The sequence below is a fragment of the Lycorma delicatula genome, chromosome 1, assembly GCF_047948215.1.
Source record: "Lycorma delicatula isolate Av1 chromosome 1, ASM4794821v1, whole genome shotgun sequence".
Taxonomy (NCBI): Eukaryota; Metazoa; Arthropoda; class Insecta; order Hemiptera; family Fulgoridae; genus Lycorma; species Lycorma delicatula.
Genome location: NC_134455.1, coordinates 148,666,440 through 148,675,274, shown reverse-complemented (window position 1 = coordinate 148,675,274; position 8,835 = coordinate 148,666,440).

The following is an 8,835-nucleotide window of genomic DNA, read 5'->3' as shown; positions in this document are numbered from 1 at the left end:
CTAACAAATGCATCCATTCAGTAGGTACAGGGTACATGCCAGATCTTCTATCATCGGAGTGATAAATACGAAGTGTATGACCGATTTCATAGACTACAACTGAGAAAAGATTGACTCATTCAGTTTCGAGTTACCTACAAGGTCTTAGTTCATTTCTCTTTCTGTCGATATGTATTCTCTCAACAGGTGAGTTGTCTTTTTTGGTTGGTACGCATGAGTACCTTCTGCGTCAAATCTGTATTACAATATTCAAAGGTTTTCGAATGAAGTATGAGATCTATATTTAATTAAAACGATGATATTGAATGTATTCGATTTAATTGAACGGAATACATTTGAAAAAAATGCATTCCATTTTTTATGCCTACCTCGTTTTCATCACTTTTGTTGCCAGTCCTTAAGTATCCATTTCTTTGATTATAATGATAGGGATAATTTTTTTCACTAAAGTCGTCAATTAAACTTTTGTCATCAACCCCTAAGACAATTATTAGAATGGAATAAAGCCTAATCGTAGCATGACATTGATTGATCATGATCTGTTCGCTTTGTGACTGGTGAAAGGCAAAAACCTCCTGTCATTAAGAAAAAATTGCTAAAATTAAACGTATTATCCAGACTTTTTACTAGAAATCACTTTTAAAAATAAAAGGATAACGATCTGTAATATTTTTGAGGTGATGAACTAATTAGATTTTGGCGGTAAAAATATATAATTATATGTCAAAATCGATTCTATATATTCATCAGATACTTTTCTAACTTTTCTTCATTGATGAGAAGTCGAAATCTGCAATCACAATAGCTAAGGTTTCTTTCAAAGTCAGCTCGCTTTTCATTTCTATTATAATATTACGAACACAATTGCATGTGCAGACGTTTTCAGCATTTATTTTAACTAAATTATTAATTCTACATAAAGTACATGGTCTTTGAAGTTTCTATGTAGCAAAAGATAAAAAATTAAATAAATCGCAGCAGACTTGAGAAACGTTTTAAATAAAAAAGAGTAATCTTCCAAACCTGTTAAAATCATTAGATATCACTGAGATGTGCCCCTAATGTTTGTTTAAGTTGTTCTTCATCAGGACAGGATTTACTTTATTATACCATAAAAACATAGAATATTAAGTCTTCATACACCCGTTCGCACCATATACTTCACACTCTTCAGTATGACCTGTAAATTCGTCGTCTAACTGTTGACGAAAGAATGCTTTGTTCAGTAATCCTGAAATAGATTTCAATTTAACATAGATTTAGTATAAACTGTAGGATTATTTCGATTGGTTATATCTCACCTTAGTATGGTTGAATCAATTTTTAATTTATTTTTTGGTAATTTTTTTTTCTTCTAAAAATGCAAAGTATCATCCACGTAATTCAACAGAAAAATAATTTCTTCTTTTAGAATAAAACAATTTAATCTGATAAACATATAGACATATAAACATATATACGTATCTGATGTACACATAGAATCGATTTTGACATATAATTATATATTTTTACCGCCAAAATCTAATTAGTTCATCGCCTCAAAAATATTACAGATCGTTATCCTTTTATTTTTAAAAGTGATTTCTAGTAAAAAGTCTGGATAATACGTTTAATTTTAGCAATTTTTTCCTTCCTAAAACAACACATAAGTCTAGTATATAGTTTTTTTTTAACCTCCGGGTCCGCAGTTAAGCATTACTGCAGTGGATGAGATGAATGATTTGTAGCGTGTGTAAAAAATGCCATACCTGACCGGGATTCGAACCCGGGACCTCCGGGTGAAAGGCCGAGACGCTACCACTCACGTCACGGAGACCGGTATATTGTAATATACAAAATACATTACAATTTTTTTTTCAATCTGCATAAAAATCTACTCCAAAAAAATCTGAAAGAAGTAAATCTTTCTGGAACTCTTACCTATTCATTCAAATCTATAACTTTAGGAATGGATAAACTTGTAAAACAAAATAAATTAGCTAAGAAAATAGCATAGTTTATCAAATATATCTACAACTTTCAATAAAATTAATTGAATAAAAAATAAAAAATCGAAATGTGCAAAAAAATTATTATTAAGATGAAAGAATAAAACAATTTATTAAGCTATACTGAACATCTGATTAATAGAGCTATGGTGTTAATATAAGTCATTACAAAGAGTACATATACATTTATTTTTATTTATTACATTCGTATCGTATTATTTATTTACTTAAACTATCGTTAACGTTTGGAAAGTGTAAACACATAGACGGGCAGTAGTTCTACCTGGAGCGTCTGAAGTAGTCCCGGCAATGTTAATAGTAGGTGGTATAACCTAGAAAGGACATCAATGTTAGGAAAGAGGCCAAATACTTTGTTGCATTCTTCATTTTCATGTAATATAAACAGCAATTTTCAACACTCATTGCCAACAGTTTTTTTTATACTTCCTTCTCTATCTTGCTAACCATCACAATACCCCAGTCAAATTCTAACCACAGGTTACGACAAATAATTTTAATAAGTCAAAGCAAATCTATTTAATTAATGTTTTCAATAAAATAAGTAAAGAAAATTCTTCAGAGTTGTTATGTACAGAAATTTAAGCTAGCGTAGTTGATCTTTTCAGAATGTTTGGCCAAATGGTAAATTTATAACAGAATCAAATAAACTGAAAGAAAATAAAAATTTCAGTATGCCAAGAAGATTTTGTAAAAGAATGAAAAAAGAGTTGACATGACAAAACCTTCCACCCCATTCAGTCTTAATATTCTTCAAAGCTTGCTATCATAATCTAAAATTACACAAGGAAATTATATTTATGTATTTTTTTCCCAAGTAATTAATTATAATCTATTTCACACAGACTCTTCACAACTGCATACCATAATGAGCAGATCACTAAATCACCTGTGTCTTTTAACAGCTGTACAAAATTGATATTTTTTTAATGACACTTTTATTTTGAAACTTATTACATTTTACTAAAAGAGAGAAAACATTACATTAAGAAAAAGAGAAAAATAAATACATCACATCAAACATAATGATAAAAAATCCCTCATTATAAGAATGAATACATAAAATATAAATGAAATAATGTTAATAAAGAAATAAAAAGATAGTTTAGAATATAGAAAATAATTTAGATCTTTTAAAATAGTCAGAAAATTAGGTCAGAAATGCTGTGGGTATATTTTGTAACTAGGATGTCCATCTTTCCTCTGTGAAATTTCTTTCTTTCATTGTTATCGTTTTTATAACTAGACCTCCTTTTATCTTATCCTAATATTCTCTTTCTAATATCCTAATATCCTCTATCTAAAAATATAAAAGAAATTTTCTTCTGAGGGAGATTAGTGCCTTTTTCAAAATATCGTAAACATATGGATAAAACTTTCTAAAATTTGAATTTCTATTTTTCAGAAGTTTTTCTCTAAGCTATAAATGAAGTTAGAAGAGACATTTTTTTAAATCCTTGGTGCTACAGATCCTTCAGAGAAAGTTTTATCATAAGATTAGCTTTGTCATTAAGTTAAAAATATAACAATCCTTTAATTTTCATTAAAATCATTTAAAAGTTTCATTATATATGTGGAAGAAAAAAGTCGATATAGAAACAAATTTTGCCAGTTGATCATAACAGTATAAATTGTTAGATTAAAAGAATGCTTAGAATCCATGGAAAAAGTAGGAATACATCTTCTTCTTAAGACTAAAATTAAAATGATTGAATTAAAATGTATAATTAAAAAGTATATGAATTAAAAAACTAATTAAATAAAATAGTAAAATAAACTTTAAATCAAACATTTTTATTTTAGGAATGACTTTCCTTTTATGATGTATTGAAAAACTATAAATTTTTACCAATTTTTATGGAAAGAATCTTTTGAATAGTCTTTGAAAAAATTCCATAATTGACTTGAATAACTAACCACCAATAACAAATCCATCTAGTCATTGACTCTCAAAATGCGTATTTGTGACTTGAAAATGTTATCAAATGATTTTTTATGAAAAAACTGAAGACAGGTCCATAATTTTTATTAGTTGTCACTTCTTTTTTCCTCCAAAAATTATTTAAAAAAACCTTTTTCAGTTTAAAATATTTGCCTCATCACCTATAGTTTTGGAAATGCATTACATTTTTATATAATGTTAAATTTCAACCAAATTACTGTAATAAAAAGTTAACAAACATTAAGACTATTTATGTACTGCATCCAAGAAAGAATCCAGATCACTCTTAAATCTTTTATAATTTTCAACAATTTTTATGATCCCAAGATTAAACAGTACTGTTTTTACCTATTAGTACTGGTGGCAACCTAAGAAAGAAAAGAGGTAAAGAAGTGGTCAGAGCATCAGCAAACATTCCTTATGTTGGTCCATTAACAAAACATTTGATGAAGAACTCAAGTACTTTAAAACATATTCAAATGGCTTCAGATATACTTAGAGTAATATACCCTAATATAGAGTTTGAATCTGTAAAATCTAAGAACTAATAATGGCTTGTTACTGATGGTACTAGTCATTCACCAGACAGATTATACAACTGACGGTATCACAAAAAACGAATAAACTGTTTTACATAGCAAATATTTATTAGACATAACAACTCTACAATTGTGAGAGTAGCTATAATGAAGTAGAAAGCAGGATTCAATATTTCTTGCAATAAAATCATAGTTACAATGGAGATGTGTGGTTAATTGAAATCCAACCATCAAAGAAAACCTGTATCCACAATTTAATATTCAAAAATAAATTTGTGTTATTACACGCAATATTATTTTTGAACATATTTACTGTTATTCTAAATTAATCATGCTATAAGAACAAAATTTAATTATCTATATATTCTATGAATATTAAAGATTATTTATTTAGTTATTAGAACATAATTAGCCTTAGTTAAACACTCTAGGCATAACAAGTGTCAAATAGAATATAAAATAAAGTGAAGTAATGAGTAATTTCTATATTAAAAAATATACTGTAATTAATAAGCATATATAAGGGCCTTTATAAGTTGCCGATCACAAAGTTTTTATTCTTAAACTATCTTTTTAGTTATCCTCATTATAATGAAGTGCTTGTTTAATTTAACAAATAAATATCCTTGAATTTGTAACTGAATTTATTTAATGATTTTAGTTTGAAGTCAGTAATTTAACAAATGTATATATACAATAATACCATGATTTTATAGTTTTTAAATTTTTTCTTACTTAGAGTTACAATGGAGAATATTTGTTTAATTCAAAACTTGTTGCAGAATTCAGTACATACATAATGTACTGTTTTATATATTTATGTTCAATATATGTAAGAAAAGGTTCTTTTAATGTAATGTTAAAGGATGAATAATCTTAATAGATGTCAACTGTAATCAACCCAAAAAGATGGAAATGTTTGCTCCATGAACAGGACAGATGAAGCTCTAGAGCATCTGCCAAGCTTTCTGTGGCTGCATTATGTATTCATATTTACATAACATATCTGTAAATGGGCATATTTAATGTCAGTGTAGATCAAAAAATTAGATCATTTATCACCTAAATTACTATAATAAAATGAATTTCACAATTTACAGAACTTTGATGTGGATTACTAAACACAAAATAAAAAGTAAATATATAATCTCATGCTATAAAAAAATGGGAATGTTGGAGCTCTATCAAACATGCATTGCAGCTTTAGTCATTTGTCACTTCATTCAATATTCTAATTTTTAAATGTTCTTACAGACAGACATATATATATATATTATATATATATAAAATGTATATTATTTGTACATTATATGTTATAATGAAGAACATAACATTTATGAAGGGTTGATAAAAATATACTAGACTCTTGGTAGTTTATTTGGAGCCTAGAACAAGTGATATAGAACCATGCTATCTATTACACTAATCATTGTCAAAATCATTTGACCTGAAAAATTTGCTTGCTAAATTTGTGTAAGTGGGTTCATGAACATGTACAGTTTTAGTAACCCAAAAAAAAGTATAATGAAGAAATGCTGTTCGTATCATTTATTCAGATGCTGTCAAGTGTGCTGTAGAATTTAATCCTGTGAACAAAAGATTCAAATTGGATTAAGTAGGAAGGAATGGTAGCAGTTCATAGTGTACAGGGAGGGTAGTGTGAAGGTTGGGTTGAACTGAGGGAGGGCTTGAAATTTGTTGCGAGTTTTATTAGTTCTGAGGGGAAGTTTTCTTTATTAATCAACCTTGGAGGTTGCTAATAGGGAATTTAGATCTTAAAATGTTATCTTAGTTTAACTAAGCTTGCTCAGTAGGATGTGATTTAAGATTCTGAACCATTGATTAGAGTGGTCTTCATACTCTCATGTTTCTCTAAGACAAATCAACCCAAATGTCTATTGAATAATTAATAAACACTCCACTTCCACTTGCATTACCTTTAAAAAGTGCACAGGTTTCTAGACACAAATATGTGTACATTGCTTTCTTAAACTCTAAGTAAAATTTTCCAGTAGATGATTATCATTATTGATTGATGATATCATTAATTATCTGTTTTATTTAATTCATTTAATTCTAAGTAAAATTTTCCAGTAGATGATTATCATTATTGATTGATGATATCATTAATTATCTGTTTTATTTAATTCATTTAATTATAAGTAATTTTCACTAGAAAAATAGTTGTTTTATTATTAATTTATTATATTTTTTTATCCATTTAAAAGTAAGTATACATTGTGTAAAAATGTTGATAATTGTATCACTACTACCTGTACATCTGCTTCATTAGAGCCCCCTAAGAGAGAACATATGTATCACCAAACTATTTTCTACAAATCTAGGTGAATTTTAAAACCAGGTAGTAACTAAAACAACTACTTGTTTGAAACTCAACAATTAGGATACCAAATAAAAGTGCATCAAGATACAGTTTAAAGAATATCTAGCATATATTTCAACTTTTTACTAGCACAAGAATATAATGTATATATAAAATAAAAAACCATATAATGCAGTCAAAATAATCATAAAATTTTAACCAAAATAATAAAATAAGTTAAAAAAATCCCTTTCAGAATGCCGGAAGGCAGAGGTAGATTTCACCAGTGCTAAGTAAGGGATTAAAAAAAATTTCCACCTTAAAGTTAAGAAAAACTTCAAATTTACTCAATATGACAGTCGGTTGCATGTGAAAAATAGTTTCACATGTTTAGCATTTGACAAGCCCTATCTTCTTACAATTCCATCAACATTTTGGTCATACCTTACCATTAGGGTGAGTAATATGAAAAATTGTTTCAGACAAAAGTTTTAGGTAATGTTTAGAGGACGAATGACCACTTTAAACTGATTTGATATTGTGCTGTTAAAGGAGGTTTGATTCTTTTTTGTCTTTGAACCCCCATTTTTTCAACCCCCTGGGCCAGTGGTTGGTGATACAAAAAAAATTTACTTAGATAAGTTTTAGGCCGTTATGCAAAGAATAGTAGGAACTTAAACAAATAAATGTTTTATTTAAGAAAGTTATAGTGATTTTTTTTTTAAAAAGCCCCCCATTTCCATCCCCATGATCTGAGTTTGGCCGTTAACAAACTCAACCATCATTTTGCAATAAATTATTTTTAAGGAACCATTTAAAAAGTGATTGGCTCAAAAATTACAGCAGTTATCGTGTCCACAAGAAAGTGGAGATATATATATAAATGTATATATAACCTTTGGCTGACAGTGGTTTTGGGGTCTGGGGGATGTGAAACGTGAAGATATGTAGAAATTTTCCAGATGTTGAATCATGGTATCCATTACAATAGGTAGCTTTTTTATGAAATTTACCTAAAAAATTGAAAAAGAATAATTCCTACTATGTATGTGAAGACAGCATAAAATATTTAAATTGAATCACTGGAAATACTTTTAAAAAAACCAAAACAAAAGAAAAACATGTTGTAAACAAAAGATTTAAAAATAAATACAGTTTGAGAGAATACCACTTTGAATATGAATAAACTAACTCTTTCTACAGGACTGCCCAAAAGGAGTGTAATGTATTTAGGGTGTATGTATGTTCCACTACAGCACCTCAATGGCTGAACTGATTTAAATGTATGACCAATGTGAGGTCATACATTCCTCACATTGGACCTCACATTGGTGCCCTTAAGTTACCAAGAGTTTCATAGACTCTATATATAAATATATATATATATAGAATGAATTAATGAACTGTGAACTGTGAGCCTCTATCATTGTGTAAGCTGGGTTTGAACTGAGAATGACTTGAATCAATCGAATGAATAATATTACAAAAATAATAGTATTAATTTTACATTAAATAAAATAGATAATTTAATGTTAAATAAATTTAAAAAATTTCTTTTTAATAATAATGGCCTTCCCATGAGAACTGCATGTGAGGCTAGAGTGGTGAGGTGATGTTAGTACTTCATGTGAAGTTAGACCAATCACCACCATCAACTGGAAGCAAATGGGGGTGTCCCCAGGGCACTGTTTTGGGATGTGCAACGGGGTGCTCGTATAATATCACTGCAAACAATTGTCCAATTTTCAAAATTCAAATGAGGGATTTGTTATAGGTTGAAGGCTAACTTTTGCATGCATCAGGTACATTCTCAATCTAACAGGTCACAGTTATTCGGAAATAATAATAATTATTTCAATCTTATTTACATGAAATTTTTCTATTATCATTATTAAATCTTAGATGTTTGTTGACTATTACTACCAGCATCTGTAAATTAAATAACTTTTCAAGTACATTAGGATCATACCTTACATTATCAATTTTTTAAATTGTCACATCTACTAATGAAATCTGTATATTTTC